Raw genomic sequence first — 25,649 nt, forward strand, 5'->3', positions numbered from 1 at the left:
ATGCAATCGAGCACTATTGTCTAGATACATAAGAATGGGCCTCGGTCGGTAATAAATTGAAAGATTCAAAATCTTGGTGCTTAAGAAACTAGGTGGATGTTTGATGCATTGTGACACAAAAGGTTGTAGTTCTAAATTTTCTCTTTTTGGAGTAGAAATTTTGAAATCAAATCAGCACATAGTATTAGGTGATCTTTGATATGACAATGATAGAGTTGGTAACTGGAAAGACACCATGGGAACTTAAAAGAAGAAATGCACCTTGCCAATAAAAGCAGCTAAGCCTCCTAGTCTAGCAATCCCAACAGCAACATTGGCTGGAGCTCCACCGGGAGCTTTCTTAAAAGAAGGTGCTTCTGATAGTGGAACTCCACCAACATTTGGCACAAAATCAATCAACATCCCCCCCCAAAACAAACGACCAGCTGTTTTTTCTCCAGGCACCCTTTATTTTTATCAACAACAGGCGTTTTAAATGAACCATTAGGAGAAGCTTTAGGTGAACCTACAATAGGCAAATTGGTGTAGATGAACAAGAGATGTATACAAAGTGACTGTAAAATACCAATATTAATATGACATTGCAAATAGATATGAAATGAGATAATACATATTTAATTGAGATCTGAAACTGATAATGGAATTATTTTTCTCATTAAGATCATTCCCTTAGCTAAAATTTAAAATTTAAAATTAAAAAAAAAAGAGGTATGAATGAAATTAAAAAAACCTCTTTTTTTTCTGTATCAATCAGTAATAGTATACACAATGCAATACTCTCTTTATAACTATGTCCCTTTCCAAGGATTGAACCTAAGACCTCTATTTTCCAAAAAGAGAGGGATAATCACTTAGCCACAAAGGTAAGTGCTCCATAATTTCAGTCCATATGACCCAACCATTCTCATCAAAGCCAAAATTATTAGCCTAAGATTCATATGGTTAATTATGAATGAAACTCAAAAGGAATATTATATCAAATTGTGAACTAAGACAAGATCAAATAATTTTCATCTAGACAATAACTTGCTCTAGCAAAATGAAACATGGCTTTTGAATTTGAGCAGATTATGATTAAAACTTCTTACGAGGACAATAATTTTAGCTCAAGGAAAAATTATAATTTGGAAAAGAAATAATTCAAAACCTCACAAGGTCCATCAAAAAATCACATCATTTATCTCAAGAATCAAAATAAGTACAAAGCAACTAATACAAAACAAAAATCCAAACCAACTTGTGAACTAATACCGATTCAAGACCCAATAAACCCAGTTTCCTCATTTAACTTAGAAATCAAAATGAACAAGAGTGGAACTCAGGAGAAAAAAAAATGGTACCCAAATAGACTTAAGAGCTAAAACTGATTCAAACCCAAGAATGCTCATCAAAGACACATCATTTACTACAAGAATCAAAATGGGCATGAATGAGAATCACAAGAAACAGTGCAATACCTTCTGGGGAACTCTTTTTCAACTTGAAGCTATCCTTACGCGACTTTTGAAGATTCACAGGGAAGCAGCAACCTGACATTCTTTTTTTCAGCACAACCTTTGAGGACCTCTATCAATGTTCAGAAAACCGAAATATATAGTATTATTAAAACTAACAAGAACGTGAACAAGAAAGCCAGAGAGGTTAAGGATAATACCATTTTTGTCCCTCGTTTCAATCTTTGTACTGTTGGTTTAGTTTGTCCTTCTCCACTGTTCCCTGATTCGTAGCCTACTGTATCGCAAAATCTAAACTCCTTTCCTTATCAGTATTTGCTTGGTTTGGAACTTTTATTTTTTTTCTATATCATCATGGCTATGAATCCGTGAGGATCGTGACTGATTCTTTTTTCTTATTCTCTTCAAAGTCTAAACAAAAAAACAAAAAGAAAAAGTCCCTACACAACCATCTGCCTATGTTTCTCCAGTTTTATGGGGATCACAATCCACTTTTCTAACTGTAGTTTAGTCACTGTAAAGTCCAGTAAGCTCGGATATTGCCACATCAGATGAAACCCACAGTTAAAGTGGGGCTAGTAAGCTCTTATATTAGGATTTTATTTCAAAATAACATCAATTTTCAAATAATTTTGTTAGAGCATCCACATCAGTCCGTTTAAATTTTCTGTCTATTTTACACGAAAAAACCTATTTTTTCTATTTTACACATCCACTTTTACAAAATACCCACATTAGTTTATCTATTCTACACATTTATTCAATAAAATATTCAATCTTTTACTATTTTTTATTATTTTCTTCACATCCCTCACACTCACTGTCTATTTCTCTCTCACAGACCAACCGCCATCACCAAGCAACCAACTTCCACCATCATCAACCCATCCAGCCAAACATCATCAACTCACCCGGCCATATCGACCCACATACCCGAAACCCCATTCAACCCAAAAGAAAGCCAAATCAACCCAAATACCCGAAATCCCATTCAACCCAAACGAAAGCCAAATCAACCCCATTCAACTCGCAACCCACTGATCAAACAACCAGAAATAAAGGAAAGCAATCAGATCAGTGGAGAGATTAGCGATCGGTGGAGAGATTAGCGATCGGTGGCGGTGGCAATCAGTGGTAGTGGCGGCGAGAGATTGGTTCGCTGTTCTGATCTGATGGAGAAAACGAAAGAGGGTGAGAGACAATTAGATCGAAGTTGGTCGGCTCGATTGGAGGGTATGATGAAGCATCTTCGCTCATGGCGGCAAGTGTGATGGACTTGACCGGCGGTAGTGGAGGGTTTGATGATCAGCGGCAGTGGAGGCATGGTTTGACCGGCGACAATGGTGAGAGTGAGAGCAAATGAGGAAAAGGGGGAGTGAGGTGAGGTGAGAGCAGAGACAAGAAGAGAGTCAGGTGAGGGTGAGAGCAAATGAGGAAAAGGGGGAGTGAGGTGAGGTGAGAGCAGAGACAAGGAGAGAGTCAGGTGAGAGTGAGAGTAGAGACGATAGAGAAAAAACTATTAAAAAATCAAATACACATACTACAGTGCCCGTGTAAATTTAAACAGGTACTGTAGCTCGTTCAAAAATTTAAAAGACTTTACAAATTTTTAAACGGACTGATGTGGGTGTTTTTTGGTTCAAAATGTGTAAAAGTTATACTTTTTTCTATTTTAGAAGACTATAAACGGACTGATGTGGATGCTCTTAGTTAGTATAGTTTCAAACTATTTATGAAAGTAACATCTGAAGTTTACTGTAGCAACTTGAGTATGTAGGAAGCGGTTTCCAGTGGAACTCGAGTTTGTAGGAAACGATTTCCAGTGGAACTTGAGTATTAGAGACTCGAGTTCTTGCTTTGCAAAAATAAAAAAGAGAGAATAGAGGGAAAATGACCTTCGCCTAAGGAATCACACACGTTCGTGGGTTTCGCCGCCAGGGTAGTGGGTTTCGCAGCTTGGGTCGTGGGTTCAGTTCGTGCGTGCAAGCCTGAGTTCGTGGGTTTTGTTGCTTGGGTTCGCCACCTGGGTTCGCTATTTCGTGGGTTCGCCGACTGGGTTCGCTGCTGAGTTCGTGGTTGATCACTTGTTTGTGTTTGTGTTTGTGTTTTTGTTGTTTCTTTGATTGTCATGGATTTTTTTTCAGAGGGGAGAAGGGTTTGTCGTGGATTTTTTTCAGAGGGAGAAGAGGAAGAAGAAGAAGAGATAGAGGCTTTTTGGTTTTCTTTTGTGGAACTCGAGTACAGACTTGATTTCAATGAAAATTCACCTGGAACTCGAATGTTTAAAACTCAAGTTCCAAGTGAATTTTCATTGAAATCGAGTCTGTGATACTTGATTTGCTACAATCATCTTGAGTCTCTTAGCCTCGAGATGTCAGCTTGCTAAATAGTTTAGAAACAATGCTAACTAACAAAATTGTTTTAAAATTGGTGTTATTTTGAAAAAAAATCCCTTATATTACTATCTTATCACGTGACCCGTCTAAAATGCACGAATTCAAAATTTTTGCCGAGAGAAAGTAGGTAAACAAAAAAAATTAGAAAGTATTTGGGTCCTTCAATTGGCAAATAGAAAGATGACACGTGTCTTGTTATATGTAATGTAAATGACTTTTTTGGATTATTGAAGAAAAACATGACTCACTTATTAGTTTGTTGGGTTAAGTGAGTCATGATATGATAAGTAAAAATGTCATCTTTTTATTGGTTGTTAGAGCCAACTCAGTTTCAAAAATAGATTGTTAATTATGGTACGTAAAAAAGTGGTATTTAGTGGTTTGCTAGTAAAAACTTGTCAATTTAACTATTGTGAAAAAAATTGTAAAATTTTTTTATATAGAATTTATAGATAGCATTCACATTTCTCTTTTCACAACATCATTGATAAATTTTTATTATGATTTTAAAAATCGAACCATTAAGAATAGAAGATTCGAGATTTTAAAGTTGAACTGAACTGATGGTTGAAATGTCATAACATAAGAATTTAATAATAACTAAAATACAAATAAATAGAGTAAATTCGTAATCTTGAATGTAAAATAATAGTTGTTGATATATAAATAATTTTCAAGTATATTCCATAACTTATATTGATGTAAAAAAAGTGCCCTTGACTTTCTTGAATCATAAGTCAAATTAAATTACATTTTTTTTTTGTTATCTCTTATTTTTAGACCTAAATTTAATTATTGGTGTAGTTGTAGTTTACTTACATGTGTTTAAGTTTGTTTTGACAGCGCCTACCATGATTTGAAAAATGTCACTTAACTCACCGGAGCTGAAATGATTTTCATTATAAAATAACATAAACCCACCTCATCACTTTCTCCGATAAAAATAAAAACATAACAAAAACAAAGAAATTATGATCTAAAGATTTTTATTAAAAAAAAAAAAAGAAGAAGAAGAAGAAGAAAAGAATAAATCCATATTGTAATCAGAATTGGTAATCTACTAAGTTGGCAAACCCAATTCCATGAGCAATATGACCTCTGCAAGTAGTTTATGGTGAAACATATGGAAAACATTTAGATGTAACCTTTACCAATTTCCCCTGAAAAGCATTCTTCTAATGACAGCTCGGTATGCAGGTGCGCATATACAGATTTGTCCAGTGTAAAAAAGAAAATAAAATACAAGAGTTGCTACACTAATCAAATATTTTGAGAAAATATGTCATACTCCAAAGTCGATCCAGCAGCATATATTCAGCAGGACCGCCCAAGATAATTTGAGGCCTAATGTGAAAATTTTAAAAGGGCCTTTTTATATATAAATATCACTTAAATGATATTTATTTATTTTTATATTATAATTTTTTTATTTCAGATCTATTATTAATTCTTACTAATTAATAAGACTAATTCATCCAAAGTGAGTTAATGATACTTACTATATAGGTTTTACAAACTGATGAGTCATCAATAAATAAAAGTTATTTAAAACATTAATTTATTATATTGTTTGATCAGTTTGTAAGTTTTTTGTAATAAAATTTGTATTAGTTTTAGCATTTTTCATTCACTTAATGGTGAATTGGTAATTGTGTTGTATTTCTATTAATTCATAATTTTTTTTTTATGAGAAGAAGATGCTAAAGTACTACAAATTTTGCTATGAAAAACTTACAAATTGATGTGACATTTCAAGAAAAAAAATATTGAATTACTTATTGTAATTAGACATATCAATGTATAAAACCTACGCGATAAAAAAATGTAGGTTACACACTCTTTTTTAAATTAGAAGAAAAAAAAAAAAAAAAAACTGACTGGCCCCATTTTAATTTGGAGCCTTTCTATGTTAGGGGCCTTAGGCCATGGCCAAAATGGCCTAGGCCTAGGGCCGACCCCAATATTAAGGCAGAACTAAAATTTTGCTCAGCTAAGATATTTAAGTTAAGGGTCCGTTTGGTTAGATGTTTTGTGAGCTTAAAAGAGTTTTTTTAAAACTCAAAACTTTGTTTTGCAATTACAACTCCTCGTAGCTTTTCTCAAAACACCATTTTCAAATAGTTTATACAAAAGCACCCTAGCTCAATATCAAACTGCTAAGAGCCTTGTTTTAAAGTCGCCCAAATAAGATATTCGATGTTAAAATTCTCTTTCCTCAATTATTGAATTATAAATAAATAAAATCATACTTTTTTTTTTCTAGCAACAGGCTCAATATTAACTTGAGTCCACAAGGTTGTATCAATGAAATTTAAATGCAAAATAATTTTAGGAAAATTCCATTTTCTCTGCCTTATTTATACATTAATTGCGTCTCTCTAAACTTTAATACCAAGCACAGTTATTTGTTGATAATAATTACAGTTAAGATTTCCATAAATTTTATTGAAAAATTAAAATTTCTATCACACAATTTTCAAAATTATTTTTGACATTTCCACTAAAATCATCCAACTGACCTTTCCTTGTGAGAGTCGCAATTTTAGTAAGAGTAATATATATATATGCAACAATTTTTACTATAGTTGAATTGACAATTTCTTAAAGGTTCTAGTCTAAACCCACCATTAACATCATTTTTTTAACTACTAATAAAAGTTTGGTACCTTAATAAAGAAAAAATGATGAAGGAAGTGTAACTGCGAAGTAGAGAATAGTGGGGGAGGTAAAGAGGTAAAGAGGCAAAGAGGGAAGAGAAAGGTTGGAGGAAGTGTAACCGTAGGCATGTACTAATAAAATGGGAAGAAGAAGAGTCAAGTTATGAAAAATGAAAAGGAAGTGTAACAGCGAAGAAGAGAGTATTGGGGGAGGTAAAGAGGCAAATAGGGAAGGGAAAGGTTGGAGGAAGTGTAACTGTAGGTGTGGACTAATAGGGAGAAGAAGAAATTTTTGTTTTTGTTTTTGTTTTTTTAGAGAGTAGTGAGAAGAAAAGTCTAAAAAAGAAAAGAAGAGATAAAAAATAAGTGGACGATGTTGCTTAATGATTGAGTAGCAAAATGTATTGTGCGTGTCTATATATATATAAGGATTAGGATGGAAAGAAAATAACACTCAATGTTGAAATGAGCTTTCAATATAGACAATAAACAATTAGAATTTATGATGGCGTGTAGTGTATTACATTTGGCCACAAAGAATTAATTTTGCAATAGACAATTAATAAAGATGGAAAACCAAAAAAATAAAATAAAATAGTGATGTCACTGATGTAACTCAATAGGAGCGTAGCAACAATAAATACTAGGTTTCAGCTTTTAGATATATATAGATATAGATGTTTAAGTGTGAGAAGACCATTGTGTATATTGAGTTATAGAGATGTGTCCTATTTGTGAATTAAGATTTAGTGTTCAGTTGGTATAATGAGATTTGAGTTGTTTTAAATTTGTGAGGTCTTGTGAGCATGATTTGAGATTTTTTTTTTTTTGGAAAGGGATTTGAGATGAATTAATTGTGAATTGTGAGAGTTGGTTGAGTATTTGTTTTCCATATTAATAATAGTGAATTTCGACTGATATTGTCTTTGGATGTAGAGATTTTTTGTTAATGTTTCTGTTTTATTGTTTACGTATTATTACCATAGTTTTCATTATCACAACAATAATAATGGCAAAACACACAAGAATTTGCAAAGCCAAATAGTTTGTGTGAGAAAGAGATGGAAAAAAATGAAACAAAGAATAGCTACTCAAAAGCAAAAGAATTTATTGAGTTGCACCTTATAAAGATTTGGATATGAAGCCAAAATGTTCAAGATTCCACCTATAAAAGCGTCACCTGCACCAGTTGTGTCAACAGCTTCAACCTTAACACCACCAACCCTGCCCTTGAATTCCTGCACAACCATCAAAAAGAAATTACTCCTGATTAACTGATAATATTATAAAAAATAAAGATTAAAATGCATAAGATACCAATTCCATTTGTCCAATATGAGGTCACATATCATTAAATGGTTGTCAAGCGCATAGAAGATGCCAAAGGCCTAGAGGAATTTATTACTGGAAATGGAATAAAGCTTTGAAATCACTGTTAACCTAAAATATACGGATACTGACTTTTGTATAGCATCTGCAGCCTTGTGCTCCTTCAGTAGCTTAAGATTAGGGTGGAAAAGCTTCTTCAGCACAATATCATCATCATCATAAGGATCATCAAGAATGTGATTTCCTCCTCACTTATATGCAATTTCCCCAAATAATTCCAGCAGTGATGTGCATGTAAAAACTTGTAAGATGAGAATTTAACGTAATACTTCAGAATATATATGGTGCCCAAAAGTCAAAATATGTACCTTAGTAATGTCGGATTGGTTCCATATGCTCATAATACCATCTCTAGCAGCCTCTGCAGATGGCCAAAGTGGCAACCTCAAATTTGGGTCATAAGATAGGAGACAACCAGACTTCTTAGCAATGTCCACGGCAGCAAGATGAGCAGATCTACAAGGTTCCTCAATCAAACTAATCGATCCATAATGTAATATGTTTGCCTGCATCAACTGAAAGCTCGGATTTTTGTAAATACACAAGAACTTGTTTAGACCCCCAAATTAAAATTACGGCTAGATAGCTTTTACTCTAACTTATACTAAGTGCAGAAAAAGAGTAAAGAAGTGCAAAAAACCGTTATCACTACCTTAAGCCATATTCATCCATTATCAACAATAAAAGGAAAGCTTAAGAGTAGAGAAGAGAGATGCAAACACAAGATAATATTGAGACGTGTTATCGAAGAGGAAATCAAAGAATTCGGCGAAAAACCTCTTTGCGTCCCTCCAAGTCGAAATCGATCCGCTAGAGAATAAAGTTGGAGTACACGAATAACAAAAGACCCTCCAAGCCTAGTCTACCCCATGTACTTGAGCCCTCCAAGCTCTTGCTACCAACTGACTTCTCAGAGCCTTGTTTTCTCTAACTTTCTGGATCCCGCAATTCAGCCTGTTGATGTGGGCCATGTGGCTTGTATTGCCAAGCCCAAGTCAACACAAGTTTACCAAATACTTGTTGTATTAGGAGTCCATGGCAGGCGACCTAACATATACCCCTATATATATGATTTTAGTTATGGCAATAGAGATGATTCCTAATAACCTAGCAAGTGCAGCCGTGTGAGAGAATAATCCCTAAAAACCTAGCAGCAGCCGCATAACAAGAAGAATTGTGTTTTCTTGTCTTGTGGGTGAGAGAGAGTTAGGGTGTATTGGGATTTGAGTTTCTTCAGAGTGTTCTTGTGCACTATTGTATGTCCCTATTTTTTTTATAGTGAAATTTCTCCGTCGTCTCCGTGGAGATAGGCAATTTGCCGAACCACGTAAATTCTTGTGTTCTTTATGTGTGATTGTTATTTAATTTCTGTTTATTTACTGTTATTGATTTGAGTTCTGGGGTGCTATCTACACAACAAGTGGTATCAGAGCTAGGTTAGGATTCAATCCTTTTAATACAGTAAAGATGTCAAGCACAAAATATGATGTAGAGAAGTTTTGTGGTAAGGGAAATTTTTCACTTTGGCAAAGGCGGATGAAGGATCTCCTAATTTAACAAGGGGTTCACAAGGCCTTGCTTGGGAAGGAGAAGAAACTAGAAACGATGAAGGATGTAGAATGGGTAGAGATGGATGAGAAAGCAGCTAGCACTATTCGTCTCAACCTAAGTGATTAGGTCATTCACAACATCCTAGAAGCAAAGACCGCAAAGGAGGTTTGGGAAAAACTAGAAGGTCTTTATATGAGAAAGAATCTGACAAACAAGTTATACGTGAAGAAGCAATTGTATAGTTTGCATATGAAGGAGGGTTCTGATTTGTTGGAGCATCTCAACACATTTAATATGTTAAACACCCAACTGTCAAGTTTTGGAGTGAATTATAAGGACAAAGATAAAGCGTTACTCTTATTAGTGTTGCTTCCTGCTTCTTTTGATCATCCAGTGACTACGTTGATGTACGGGAAAGAGATTATAGTACTCGAGGAGGTGACTAGTGCTCTCTTGTCACACATAAAGATGAAGCAAGATGATGATGGTTCTCAGGCTGATGGACTTATTGTAAAGTCTGAGTCAAGCAATAGGGGTTGAAACAGGTCAATAGGATGAAACTCTAATAGGAATAGATCATAGTTTAAATCATGTGCAAAGAAAGATGTAGAGTGCTTTTATTGTCACAAGAAAGGGCACTATAAGAATTAGTGTAAAGAGTTGAAAGAGCATTTATAGGAGAAAAAGAATGGAAAGAAGACCCTAGAATTAGCTAGTGTTGCTGAAGAAACATCAGATGATAGTGAAGTTGGTGCAGATTTATTTTGAATTTCATTAGATAACAATGTTCTATTGGAATCTTGGGTTTTAGATTTAGCATGCTCATATCATATAACTCCAAAGAAAGATTGGTTTGACACGTATAAGCCTTACAACGGTGGTATGGTCCAAATGGGTAATGATGCTACATGCCCAGTTATTGGAATTAGTACCGTGAAAATCAAAATGTTTGATGGAGTTGTGAGAGTTCTTAGTAATGTCAAACAAGTTCCAGATCTTAGAAAGAATTTAATTTCTTTAGGAGTATTTGATGATTTGGGCTATTCATACTCATCAAAGGGTGGAATCATAAAAATTACCAAAGGTGCTTTGATGGTGATGAAGGGACAGAAAGTAAGCACGCTTTACAGATTGATTGGGAACACAGTTGTAGGAAGAGTTGCAGTCACCACTCCAGTGGAGTCCAGCGCTGACGACACAAAATTATGGCATATGCGACTTGGCCATATTGGTGAACGTGGTATCTTAGAGTTGCACAAAAGAAATTTATTGAAGGAGGTGAAAACATGCAAGTTAGACTTCTACAAGTATTGTGTGTATGGGAAGTAGCATAGAGTCAGTTTTAAGACAGGCTCTCATACAAGTAAAGATGTTCTTGACTACGTTCATTCAGATGTTTGGGGTCCAATATCAATTTCTTCTCATAATGGTGCTCAGTATTTCATCAGTTTCATTGATGATTACTGTAGAAAGGTATGGATTTATTTTATGAAGCATAAGTTTGATGTGTTCGGCATATTTAAAAAGTGGAAAGCATAAGCTAAGAATCAGACTGGCAGGAAAATAAAATACCTTAGAACAGATAATGGACTAGAATATAGAGATTAAGAATTCATAAGATTTTGTGAATTAGAAGGCATTACTCGTCACTTCACAGTTAAAGGAACTCCACGGCAGAATGGGGTTCCAGAGAGAATGAATGGAACCTTAGCAGAAAAGCCAAATCCATGAGATTGAATGCAGGGTTGCCTAAGGTGTTCTGGGCAGAGACAATTAACATAGCAAGCTTCATTATTAATAGATCTCCATCATCAGCCATAGATTTCAAGATTCCAGAAGAGGTTTGGTCAGGTAGACCAGTTGATTATTCGAGTCTAAAAATCTTTCGTTGTTCAGCTTATGTGCATGTGCAGCGTGGAGAGCGTTCTAAATTGGATTCGAAGTCAAGAAAATGTGTATTTCTTGGTTTTGAAAAAGGTGTTAAAGGCTATAGGCTTTGGAATCCAATCTCAAAGAAAACGGTGATCAGCAGAGATTTCATATTTGATGAAATCTTTATGTTGAAACAAAATGAAGCAGAAACATGTGATGATAGTCCACAGGAGAAATTAACTGTTGAGGTAGAGTTTGACGAGAATAGTTCATCCAGTGATAAGGGTGATGCTGAGATTGATCCATAGCAACAACAAGAAGAGTCTCATTCAATTGCTAAAGGCAGAGAGAAGAGGGTTCACAAAGCACCACAGAAATATCGGTTTGAAGACATGGTTAGTTCTGCTCTCGTAACCGGCGGTGGAGATCCATTCACTTTGAAGGAGGCTACAAATAGGAAAGTCAATGATAAATGGCTTGTAGCAATGTTAGAAGAGATGGAATCACTACAGAAGAATAAGACTTGGGAATTAGTGAAATTACCCAAGGGAAAGAAGGCTATTAGTTGCAAGTGGATATTTAGCAAGAAAGAAGCATTGTCAGAAAAGGAAGCTGAAAACTTCAAGGCACGGTTAGTGGCTAAGGGTTACTCACAAAGAGAAGGAATTGATTATAATGAGATTTTTTCACCAGTTGTGAAGCACACCTCAATTTGAGTAATCCTAGGATTTGTGACAATGTATGACATAGAGTTAGAGCAGCTAAATGTGAAGACCACATTCCTCCATGGAGATATAGAAGAAGAGATTTACATGCAACAGCCCGAAGGCTTCAAAGAACCTAGCAAGGAAGATTATGTTTGTCTGTTGAAGAGATCATTATATGGATTGAAGCAATCTCCTAAGCAATGGTACAAACGGTTTGATTCATTCATGGTCACACATGGGTAAATGCGCTATGAGTATGACTGTTGTGTTTATTTTAGAGTACTTGCTGGTGGCTCTTATATATTTCTTGCTCTATATGTTGATGATATGTTACTAGCTGCAAAGAGTAAGCAAGAAATTGTGAAGTTGAAGTCTTTGTTTAGTAGTGAATTTGACATGAAGGATCTTGGAGCTGCCAAGAAGATCCTTGGGATAGAAATTCACCGAGATAGAAGGGTTGGTAAATTATGGTTATCTCAGAAGGGATATCTTAAGAAGGTGTTAGAAAGGTTTAGTATGCTTGATGCAAAACCTGATAGTACATCACTTTCTGCCCATTTTAAATTGTCATCACAGTTGTGTCCAAGTTCAGAAGAGGAGTCAAAGCATGTCTAAAGTGTCATACACGAATGCAGTTGGGTGTCTCATGTATTTGATGGTGTGCACTAGGCCTAATATTTCTCATGCAGTTAGTATGGTCAATAGGTATTTGGCAGATCTAGGCAAAGAGCATTGGAATGCAGTAAAGTGGATCTTTAGATATCTTATAGGCACTTGTGATTTTGGTATCCTATTTGATCAGAGAGTTAGTACAAAAGCTGTGGGTTATGTGGATTCCGACTATGCAAGGGACCTTGATTCTAGAAAGTCCATGACAGGCTATGTGTTTAGGTTTGCTGGTGGCCCAATTTGCTGGAAGTCTACACTACAAGATGTAGTTGCTTTATCCACTACAAAAGCAGAATATATGGCGATGACAGAGGTAGGAAAAGAAGTCGTTTGGCTTAGTGGACTGGCTAATGAGCTTGGTTTCAAGTAGGATAGCATGGTGCTACATTGTGATAGTCAAAGTGCAATTCATTTGGCGAAGAATCAGGTATATCGTGCAAGAACAAAGCATATTGCTGTACAGTATCCCAAGATCAGATAATGGGTTTCATCTGGTGATATTTCTTTGTCGAAGATTCTCACTAGTGAGAATGCCTCTGATATGTTAACAAAGCCAGTTCCAACAGACAAGTTCAAGCACTGCTTGGACTTGATTGGTGTTCGCAGCTTGTGAGCCTTTAAGGGCTAAGGTGGAGGCGATGGAGGAGTTTGCTCATGTAATTTGATCAATTCAAGCCAAGGTGGAGATTTGTTGATGTGGGCTATGTGGCTTGTATTGCCAAGCCCAAGTCAACACAAGTTTACCAAATACTTGTTGTATTAGGAGTCCAAGACAGCCGACCTAACATATATCCCTATATATATATATGTTATTAGTTACGGCAATAGAGATGATTCCTAATAACCTAGCAAGTGCAGCCGTGTGAGAGAGTAATTCCTAAAAACCTAGCAATAGCCGCATAAGAAGAAGAATAGTGTTTTCTTGTCTTGTGGGTGAGAGACAGTTAGAGTGTATTGGGATTTAGGTTTCTTGAGAGTGTTCTTGTGCACTATTGTATCTCCCTATTTTTTTTATAGTGAAATTTCTCCGTCATCTCCATGGAGGTAGGCAGTTTGCCGAACCACGTAAATTCTTGTGTTCTTTGTGTATGTTTGTTATTTAATTTCTGTTTATTTACTGTTATTGATTTGAGTCATGGGTGTTATCTGCACAACACAGCCCGATTGCATCTACCAATGAATGGCTACTTCTAATATTTCCCAAAAGCACCAAATTCTCACTTTACACTCAGAATGGGTGTGGTAAGTGTTTGGGCTAGCAACCTCTCAAGAATGCAAAGATGGAGAGGTAGGAGTTGTGAAAAAACCACAAGAAAATGTGTAGATTGTAGGTATGACAATCTCTAACTCTCAAGTGTATCTTCTAGGGTTTTCTCTCTAAAAAGCACTCCTTGCAATTTGTGGGTAATGAGGGTATATATAATGTGGGTAAAGACTTAGTAAAGCAAAACTTCACTTTTTGCCAAACAAAGAGTTTTGCGAGTCCTTCGCGGGTTGGCCTTACCCGCGAGATACTCGCGAAAACCTCTAGCCCGGCATGACTTTTCATCTTCCAGTCATGTGCTCTACACGTGGCTCTTTCGCGGGTAAGCTTCTCGCGAGACACTCACAAAAACCACATGCTCATCCTTTAAAGCTTAAGTCTTCACACTCTCTCACACTCATCTCTTACAATTAGAAACCCACATATATACAAGGAAAAATAATTGAAAAAATTACAATCAAATTTGACACGGAATTAAAGCCAACACAAAATAGTTGTAAATCACGACTTTACATCAACGATTATCATATAGAAACTATTTACTTATCAACAAGTTCAATTCCATATTTCAGATTGGAAAAAGATAAAAAGAAGGTTCCATACCCAAATTATTTGACTTATGAGTGACATCCTGAATTTAAGCAACTTCTCCAAACATGGAATTTCACTCAATAAACACTTACTATTTGAGATTCTATAATATGCTCTTGTTTAATAACCTTATCAGATCAAAAAACAACCTCAACATTGTAATTCCAAAATGTTGGAGTTGAAAATGGATTTGCAACATACTAATTAGAGCCCGTCACATGTATTCTTTTCTGATATTCTGTTATATATGAAATCATACTTTTTGTTTACCTCCTTAATTGACATGTTAGTTTTTGCTATTTATACTAGTGTTTTATAATAAAATGACTAAATTTTACACTAGTTGTCAATCTACCACAATCCGCCTTTACTAAACTTGAGATCAACTGTGAACAAAATATATGACACTAAACATAGACACAAATAGGGTAGCTCATCCAATCCATCATCCATTTGATATATTAAGCGAAGAAAGAAACTCTCACTTGCTTTCCTAACGGGTATTTTGGATGTTGAACATGATATGTTCCGTTAAAAGCTTTATGTTATTTGGTTTGTTTTTATTAAATAAAAAAAATACCTGTGACAGCTTTTCATCTAAAAAATACTTTTGCATGTTGAAATAAGAAAAATATAGCTGATGAGAGCCATTAGACTAGGCTATTTTTCATTGATACCTTTACCACTATGCTAAATAGCAATGACAATTGACAAGCAGTGTGCCTCAACAACCAGTTTAGGGGTTAGACAGTTCAAGTCATTCTCTGTTCTTTATTGCTTAATGTTGGCTTTTTACCTTCTTAATTAGGTTTGCATCAATTTCATCTTCATGAAGAAGCATATCAGCACTAGGGTTGCAATAAAACATGAATTCACGCTCGCCATCATCTCTCAGTGTAACAAATGCCAATGCTGTCCTTGCATGTGGATCAAAAGGCATTCCAGAATTGACAACATTATTTTCTACAAGAATATCGGCCCAACATGTAACCAAACTCATCTTCACCTATGACCTACCTGTGATGCACAGTGGAGACAAAGTGATCAAACTAGATTGAAATAAGGATCTGAAATGCATAAAAGAATCGGATGAATCATGAATGAACTACAAAGCTATAACTTGTCAATGTAATCACTAGGCATGGACGATGGGGAGAAATTAGAAAACTATGCCAACATGATCCTAACTGTTGACGTGCCAGTTCATATCACAGGGTAGACCGATTAGCAGAACATAACATAGATAAACAATTTTAAGGAACTTTAAAATAAATATTAAAATTTTTGTTGTATCACTACTTAATCTCACGTGAATTAAGAAAATAAAATAAACAACTTTAAGTAATCTCATAAATATATTCTAACTAAAATTCTCAAGCCAAAAAATCAATTCAATTACAAAATACTAAGATATACTTAGAAATGAGCCCTTTCAATTTTAACGAAAAAACATGGGACCAGCACAGAAAAATTCACATTTTCGTCTCTATTTTTTGTCCAACATTTAAGATTCATACTAAAATTGGAAACAATACAAGGATTTACAATGTACGAATTCGAAAAAGTCATCATGCCCAAAGAAATCCAGTTGAATACCATGGTTTTAGGATTATCATACTAAACCTGATATATTCCTTCCTCTATATATATATATCCTTCATGAGTATCATACTAAACTTGATATATTCCTTCCTCTCTCTCTCTCTCTCTCTCTCTCTCTATATATATATATATATATATATATATCCTTCATGAGGTTCATTGTAACATATAGTTCATAATAGTAAAGATTTATATTTCAGAACTTTTCGTGGTGCATGTAGACCATTAGGTCAAATTATGTTAAATTTCTTGCTTCCACTTTCTCTCTCTACATCATGTTATTTTATTTTTTTTCTATTTTAACATGGTATCAGAGTTGGTCTTTTGAAACCCTTCTCCTTCCTTTCTGGCATTCCTTCTCGGTCGTGCCTCCCTCCAACGCTTTTCCTACAGCATATGACAACATCTTTCAGTAAACAGTATTGTTATCCTCTGGCATCGATGTCAGCATCCTCTAGCCATTGTTCACAATCAACTACCACCGACTCTTGTCTCGTGTATGCCATCATTGAGTCACCGTTCCTCTATTAACGTTCCTCAGGCCATCGGTGCATCCATTCTGCAACCATAGTAGTCACTCTTTGATCACTGGTGCAACCGTTCTCCATTACTAGTAGTCATCTTCCCAACTTCATTTGTCGTTGACATACATTGTCATGGTTTCCTTCAAGAGCTTACATTCCAAACTCAAAAAATTTTCAGGTTTCCCTTTTTAGTTTGAGGGGCATGCTAGAATATATTATAATATTGTATATTATGTTATTAACATAAATTTGTAAGGTTTAGTAGAATACCATGGACTATCGTAGTAGATTTAAGGTTACAATAATAAACCTAATATATTCTTATGCATACCATACATAGGATCCATTGTAACACATGGTTCAAAATAATAAAGATATAATTTGTTTAAGGCTTTCCATTGTGAATACGAGTAGTAAGTCTAAACCATGTTAATTCTCTTACATCTACTTTTTTTCTTTCTAGCATTTTATTTTCTTTTTTTTATTTGAACAACCTCACTAAGTTAAAAATTCTCTTTTCTCTTTTTGATTTTTGATTGAAGACGATAGAAGTATATTATTATGTGAAGAAAATACATGTCCTTACCCAGGGGTTGTCTTAAGGAAACAACCAAACGCGCAGTGGCTAGCAAACCGGGGAAAAAAGAAAAAACTAGTTAATTGATTCTCGCATCACATGGATTAAACTGCCCACCCAACTGATGTAGGACAAAATCTACAATTTAATTATTGTAATTTACTAATTTTGGTATTTAATTTGTAATTTTCGTTATTTTAGGTTTAGGGTTATTATTTCCTTATTTTTAGGTGCTTTAATGCTTTTTTAGATCAAATTTGGTTTCTGTTATGGTTAGGTATCAATTAGGAATTATTTTACATTATATTTTCTTGTCTGTCAAGTTTTACAGAGCTCTTAAATAGGCCACTAAGTTTGTACACGTTTTTTAACAATTATTCAATTAATAAAATTCAAACTTTTGTCTTTTTATTTTTTGGTGGATTCTAGACCCTTTCTCTTTGTGAATTCAAGGAACCCTCATGGATTCGAGGTTATTTTCAGAAGTAAACGTGTTTTATTTCTTGTTTTCTAGTAGTAGACATGTTTTGCTTCTTGACGCTTCCACATCCGGCATCAGTTGGTATCAGAGCCTTGACTTATCCTAGTCTGGTAGCTGACGTATGAGATGCTAGCAATTCCGATAACAGAAAACTTAGTAAGTACTATGTGACATACAACTAGCACTCACAAATATCTTTGCTAGGATGCCGTCGTTGGAGCATGGAAACAATAGGGATAACTGTCGCGGAGACATAACTCTCGAGCAACCTATTGGTAAACAAATTTCATATAGACCTTACAGAAGAATTGCAAGTTTTAATAGTTATTTTTTAAAAGAAGATTTTCTTGATTGGTTACTTAATCTAGAGGATTTATTTGACTATGAGAATATTTGTTATGAGAAAAAAGTTGGACTTGCTTTGTATAAACTTAGTAACTATGCCTTACGTTGGTGGGAACAAGTACAATTTGATAGAATTCGACAAGGTAAAGACAAAATTTGTTCATGATTAAGGATGAAAAAGATGCTTGCTATCATATTTATCCTTTGGATTATGAAGAAATATTGTCATATAAAATGCAAGATTATTATTGGTCAAGAAGTTCAAACTTGAATTATTTTAAAGAGCCAAATATTCCACCATTAAAGGAAGAATTGCATGCTGAAGAAAATGTTGTTCTTGAAGAATATGTAGAAGTTAAAGAAGAAAAAATAGAGATTTCTGAGGAAATTGATGAAGGCCTTAGTTATAGAAGAAGAACTTGAAATCAAGATTGAGGAAGAGATTAATGAAAACCCTATTATAAAGAAAGATCATGAGGTCGAGATAGTAGAAACCATTAATGAAGAAATTATAGAGGAAATTGTCAACGATCTCGATGAAGTCAAGTTAGATGATTGCAACATTCAAGCTCCTATTATTTTGGTGGGAGACATCGAAACAAAGTTTATTGATTTTATTGGGGTGGAAAGATTTGATTTGATTATTGACTCTTATTTGGTGAATATTGTCAATTGCATGAAGATCAAGGGACAAGAAGTTCAAGTTGCTCAATTGATGACTTTCAAGTTTGGCAAGAAGGCAAGGAAGATTAAAGCACTGTTAGGTACTCATCATCACTTTGAAACTTGGACCTCAAAGTTTGGAGTGTATATGTATGGAATGACTGAAGTCATGATTGTTGGGGATATTACACAAAGTAATAATAAAAGAATAAGGTTAACACAAAAGACAAACGGAAAATAGAAAACTTGGAGGCACTATATCGTTTTCCTTAAACAATATTTGTCCCCCCACACTTTTGTTGCTAAAGAGTTATTGCAAATTTGTCCCCAGAATACAACTAAGATGTTGGATTCTACAGATAGCAATTTTGGAGAATCACCACAAGATTTTCTGTATTTCTCTCAAGTGAACATAAGCCTCTATTTATACCTATAGGGTTATGTTTCATGAAAATGAGCGTATAAAGAGTTAGTTATTTTTTCATAAAACGATTAACAAAAATTGAAACCTCTTTAAACTTTCTGAACAGTCACTAGAAAATTCAGATTTTCGAATTTTCACTTAAAAATTCCAGAACTTGCATTTTCACTTTATGAAACCATATTCTCCAAACTCAAACATCATTATTACAACTTATCCTTGTATATACCTATATATACAACAATTTCCCATTAGGTTGTAATAATATATGTCTCACTTGATTGATATCCTATCATGCATAATAGAAGGTATCTTTCAACTTAAACCTCTCTTTAGTGTAATTGCTCAAGAAATCAATAGAGTTAATGGTGGCTTAGTGCTTAAACCAAAACCCTTATATGTTGAAATCAGAAACAACACACACATGAGAACATCCACAACACATTTAGAAATCCAAGTTGTTAGCAATATTATGGCCTTATGCTCTACCTAGTTTAGTGAACATGTACAAGAGAAAACCCTTTTACTTTTGATAGAAGCGGCATCACTCCTATGTTCACAAAGGTGAAGTTCCTTCTTATATTTCTATTACACAGACATTTATAATTTATGAACTTCATTAAGAGTTTAAAACTCATCCTCAATTTCATTGTAACAATCTACACTAATCCATCTTAAATGAGACACAAATTTAGTGTTTTTACTAACCACGTATCAATAGCTTGTTATTACCCTTTAAACCTCTTAGATATAATTAGTTCGAGGTTGGGTTCCCACTATTGGTAATTCTCTTAAAAGAAGGATTTTAGTCCCATTTCAATGGATGTTATCTTTACCAAGTCTCGAGACACACTTTGATAAAGGACTTATTTTATATATAGAATTACGTAGGCCATAGACTAGTCCAACCACATTTGACTTACTTTACGTATTCTTGTCTTAGACTTTTAAGCCTAAGTTCACATTGTATACAAACCATGTATACCATATGCATTGTGGTTTCACAATTACAGTACAAAGAATGGCTTACTATGGTCATGACCATGATACTTTATCAAAACCTTAGCCATTTTCTTTCCTTGCCCGTTACCATTATAATCAATGCTCTCAATTTAATTCTATAGGAGAATAAGAAATACACCTTATTTCTTTAATGGTTACACATAGCACCCCCACATGTAGTGATTATCTAACTAGACATAGATATTATCACTCACATCAATAATAGAATTAAACTTAAATATTTTATATAATAGATATTCATCACAATTAAGTACTTTCTAGTGATTAACCTCAAGTTTTAGAAATTTTGAAAGTCTACATACTGTGAAGGCAATGTCTAGTTTAGTTCCATACATGAGGCGCAACATGTACTTAAATAGGTATCGGGGTATTCTTGAAATCATCTTTGAATTTAAACTCAATAAATTCAATATCCTTTGATTTCAATCTTATATTAGACATTAAGTCTAATAAAATACATATCCTCGAATTTACTCAAAACCTATATATACACTTTATATAGCTCTTTGACTAATTAGTCTTCTTTAGTCTATTATTTACAAAAGGTTAAACACCCCCACAGTTTAAAATGATAAGCATTTGGTCACATTCTCATTTCATAACACATTAAATACCTTTGAGATGGAACTCTATTATGCACATAGCATATACTAAGCAAAACTTATTCCCATTGATCAAATAGGAACTTAGTTGATTGCACTCAAGTTTATGGCATTCACCATATCAAATAGTTTTCTCTTTTGACCAAACCATTTTATTAGGGTGTATAAGAGACTACATTTTGGTGTATTATAACATGTTCCTCACAAAGAATAATATACATTCAGAAATATTCATCATTTCTAGTTAATACATCATTCAATTCAAATCATCGTGCTTATATAAATTATATCATGCTTTGACATAAATTTCAAATAAATCTCAATCTAGCATGCCACAAATAAAAAATCAACAATATAAGCACAATCAAAACATATTGATAAATAACACTCATATAGTAGCATATCCATTGTCTACTAATATCCCATTCTTGGACATGACCATTCTTAAATAACAAATTGGTTTTTCTTGATATTAGGTACACGAAAATATAGCATTGGTCAAGAGAACTTCTTACCAAAACTCAAGTTCACTTCAACAATGCACTTTCCATGAAGTTTTGCCTTACTGTGGATGTCCACAAACACCTCTAGTTCCATGGAAGACTCCTCATAAGGCACAAATATGGAAGACTCCTCATAAGTCTTAAATTGTGCCTTGTAGTTGCACACATGCAACATTGCACCTGAATCAAAACATCAATCAGAAGGATTTGTAATTACAGTCATATGAAATATAGTGATCTTTATTACATACATCACTCACCATAACAATAATGTCTTTAATGACAATTGCTTCATTGTCATTTCCATCTCCATCCTTCTTATTCTTTAAAAACTTACATTCTCAAATGTAATGGTCTTTCTTTCCACAAAGGAAACATGACATTCTATTTGTCATTGTTGGGATCCTTAGAGTTGTTAACATGACATTCTATTTGTCATTGTTGGGATCCTTAGAGTTGTTCTTCTAAAACTATTCACATTCAAGTGTTTATTGTTTTTACTAGAACTTCTAATTTTAACATTGTTCACATTCACTTTAGAATTGGTGTTAGATACACCTCTAACCGGACTTTCCTCTTCAATTCAATGATGTGGTCTAAATTGATCTAAAGTGAGATCTTCCGACATGTTCCTTAATGTCTTCACATAGCTTAGAAAATCACTTAGGAAAATATTCATATGTTTTATCACTTTAAAAGTTTAAATTCTCATTCTTTAGATTTTCTACTTCACTTTATAACATTTAAACATGTAAAAATTTCATTTTTACATCTCAATTCAAATAAATTCGCAACACATGCAAATATTCTAACAAAGAAACTCATCAATCAATTTGAAATTCAAATTGCCCATGAACAAGAAATTCGTACCTTCAATGTTCAAACTATGAACATGGCTTTTAATACATTCACAATGTGAAAGAATCATCACCTTGTCTTGCCAACAAAGAATCTTGTTTCTTTAAGCCTTATTCCATTGAATTTCTTTATGATCAATTCATCCTTTGAAGAATTATTCAAATCAAAGTCAATTGCTCTTTCTAACATGTAAAATTGGTTCCATTAAAGTGATCCAATTTCACCAAACCATAGTTCAATATCTTCAAAGTTGTACCATCATTTACTCTTTGTCTTGTTGTTAAATATTGTTTAAGATTGTTGAGGATATTACACAAAGTAATAATGGAAGAATAACGTTAACACAAAAGACAAACAGAAAATAAAAAACTTCGAGGCACTATATCGTTTTCCTTAGACAATATTTGCCCCCCACACTTTTGTTGCTAAAGAGTTATCGCAAATTTGTCCTCAGGATACAACCAAGATGTTGGGTTCTACAGATAGCAATTCTGGAGAATGACTACAGGATTTCTTGTATTTCTCTCAAGTGAAAATAAGCCTCTATTTATACCCATAAGGTTATGTTTCATGAAAAAACACGTATAGAGAGTTAGTTATTTTCTCAAGTGAACATAAGTCTCTATTTATACCCATAAGGTTATGTTTCATGAAAAGGCACATATGGAGAGTTAGTTATTTTTTCATAAAACGGTTAACAAAGATTGAAACCTCTTCAACCTTTCTGAACAATCACTAGAAAATTTTGCAGAAAATTCTAGAAAATTCAGATTTTCGAATTAACTTAGAAAATTCCAGAACTTAAATTTTCACTTTAAACCATATTCTCCAAACTCAAACATTATTATTACAACCTATCCTTGTATATACCTATATATACAACAATGATATTTATGAAACCCATTTCCAAACAAATAATGATATTGCCACTCATAAGCATTGAAAAAATACTTAAAATCAATGCAATCGAGCACTATTGTCTAGATACATAAGAATGAGCGTCAGACAGTAATAAATTGAAAGATTCAAAAATCTTGCTGCGTAAGAAACTAAATGGATGTTTGATGCATTGTGACACAAAAGGTTGTAGTTCTAAATTTTCTCTTTTTGAAGTGGATATTTTGAAATCAAATCAGCACATAGTATTAGGTGATCTTTGATGTGACAATGATAGAGTTGGTAACTGGAAAGACACCATGGAAACTTAAAAAGAGAAACGCACCTTGCCAATAAAAGCAGCAAAGCCTCCTAGTCTAGCAATCCCAACAGCAACATTGGCAGGAGCTCCACCGGGAGCTTTCTTAAAAGAAGGTGCTTCTGATAGTGAAACTCCACCAACATTTGGCACAAAATCAATCAACATCCCCCCAAAACAAACGACCAGCTGTTTTTTCTCCTGGCACCCTTTATTTTTATCAACAACAGGCGTTTTAAATGAACCATTAGGAGAAGCTTTAGGTGAACCTACAAGAGGCAAATTGGTGTAGATGAACAAGAGATGTATACAAAGTGATTGTAAAATACCAATTTTAATATGACATTGCAAATAGATATGAAATGGAATAAAACATATTTAATTGATATCTGAAACTGATAATGACCTTATTTTTCTCATTAAGATCAATCCCTTAGCTAAAGATTTTAAAAAAGGTTTGAATGAAAGCAAAAAAACCTCTTTTCTTTTTCCATATCAAATAGTAATAGTATACACAATGCAGTACTCTCTTCATCCTAACGCTGTCCCTTTCCATGGATTGAACACAAGACCTCTATTTTCTAAATAGAGAGGGATAATCACTTAGCCACAAAAGTCAGTGCTCCATAATTTCAGTCCATATGACCCAACCATTCTCAAAATTATTAGCCCAAGATTGAAATGGTTAATTATGAATGCAACTCAAAAGGAATATTATATCAAAATGTGAACTAAGACAAGATCAAATACTTTTCACCTAGACAATAACTTGTTCTAGCAAAATGACAATTGTTTTAGCTCAGGGAAAAATTATAATTTGGAAAAGAACTAATTCAAAACCTCACAAGGTCCATCAAAATCACATCATTTAGCCCAGAATCAAAATAAGTACAAAGTAACTAATACAAAACAAAAATCCAATCCGACTTGTGAACTAATACCGATTCAAGACCCAATAAACCCAGTTTCCTCATTTAACTTAGAAATCAAAATGAACAAGAGTGGAACTCAGGAAAAAAAAAAAACCGAGTACCCAAATAGACTTATGAGCTAAAACTGATTCAAACCCAAGAATGCTCATCAAAGACACATCATTTACTACAAGAATCAAAATGGGCATGAATGAGAATCACAAGAAACAGTGCAATACCTTCTGGGGAACTCTTTTTTCAACTTGAAGCTATCCTTACGAGACTTTTGAAGGCTCACAGGGAAGCAGCAACCTGACATTTTTTTTTTCAGCACAACCTTTGAGGACCTCTATCAATGTTCAGAAAACCGAAATAGATAGTACTATTGGAAGTTGCTAACAAGAACATGAACTAGAAAGCCAGAGAGGTTTAGAATAATACCATTTTTGTCCCTCGTTTCAATCTGTGTAGGGCTATTTTGTTCTTCTCCACTGTTCCCTGATCCGTACGTAGCCTACTGTATCTCAAAATCTAAACTCGTCTGGAACTTTGATTTTTTTTTTTTATATCATCTGACTATGAATCCGTGAAGACCGTGACTGAGATTCTTTTTTCTTATTCTCTTCAAAGTCTAAACAAAAAGTCCGAACACAACCACCTGCTTATGTTTCCCCATTTTTATGTTATGGGGATCACAATCCAGTTTTCTAACTGTAGTTTAGTCACTGTAAAGTCCAGTAAGCTCAGATATTGCCACATCAGATGGAACCCACCATTAAAGTGGGGGCCAGTAAGCTCTTATTAATTATTATCTTATCACGTGACCCGTCTAAAAGGCACGAATTCAAAATTTTTGCCGAGAGAAAGTAGATGCACACAAATAATTAGAAAATATTAGGGTCCTCCAATTGGCAAATAGAAATATGACACATGTCTTGTTATTTGCAATGTAAATGACTTTCTTTTGGGTTATTGAAGAAAAACCTAACTCGCTTAATTTGTTGGGTTAGTGAGTCACATGTAATATGACAAGTAAAAATGTTATTTAGAGTTAAAATTTGTTTCAAAAATAAATTGTTAATGGTAGGTAAAAAAGTTGTATTTAGTGGTTTGTTAGTAAAAACTTGTCAATTCAATTATTGTGAAAAATATTGTAATTTTTTTTTTTTTTTGGTATAGAATCTATAAATAGCATTGACATTTCTCTTTTCACAACATCATTGATAAATTTTTATTATGATTTTAAAAAATCGAACCACTAAATATAGAAGATTCAGAGTTTTAAAGTTGAACGACTGAATTGATGGCTGAAATGTAATAACATAAGAATTTAATAATAACTAAAATACAAATAAATAGAGTAAATTAGTAATCTTGATTGTAAAATAATAGTT

General features: G+C 33.9%; 1 pseudogene across 1 annotated transcript; it reads right to left on the reverse strand.

Moving 5' to 3' along the window:
* Positions 1-1,658: 1,658 nt before the first annotated feature.
* Positions 1,659-24,935, reverse strand: LOC115955823 (annotated as a pseudogene). The gene is made up of 9 exons (XR_004084200.1): positions 24,697-24,935; positions 24,495-24,567; positions 23,372-23,613; positions 21,304-21,471; positions 15,347-15,567; positions 8,205-8,402; positions 7,969-8,087; positions 7,629-7,745; positions 1,659-1,745 (listed from the first exon to the last, which is right to left on the reverse strand). The product of XR_004084200.1 is annotated as a probable fructokinase-7 (transcript).
* Positions 24,936-25,649: the final 714 nt, after the last annotated feature.

Source organism: Quercus lobata, chromosome 8 (genome assembly GCF_001633185.2).
Source record: "Quercus lobata isolate SW786 chromosome 8, ValleyOak3.0 Primary Assembly, whole genome shotgun sequence".
NCBI lineage: Eukaryota > Viridiplantae > Streptophyta > Magnoliopsida > Fagales > Fagaceae > Quercus > Quercus lobata.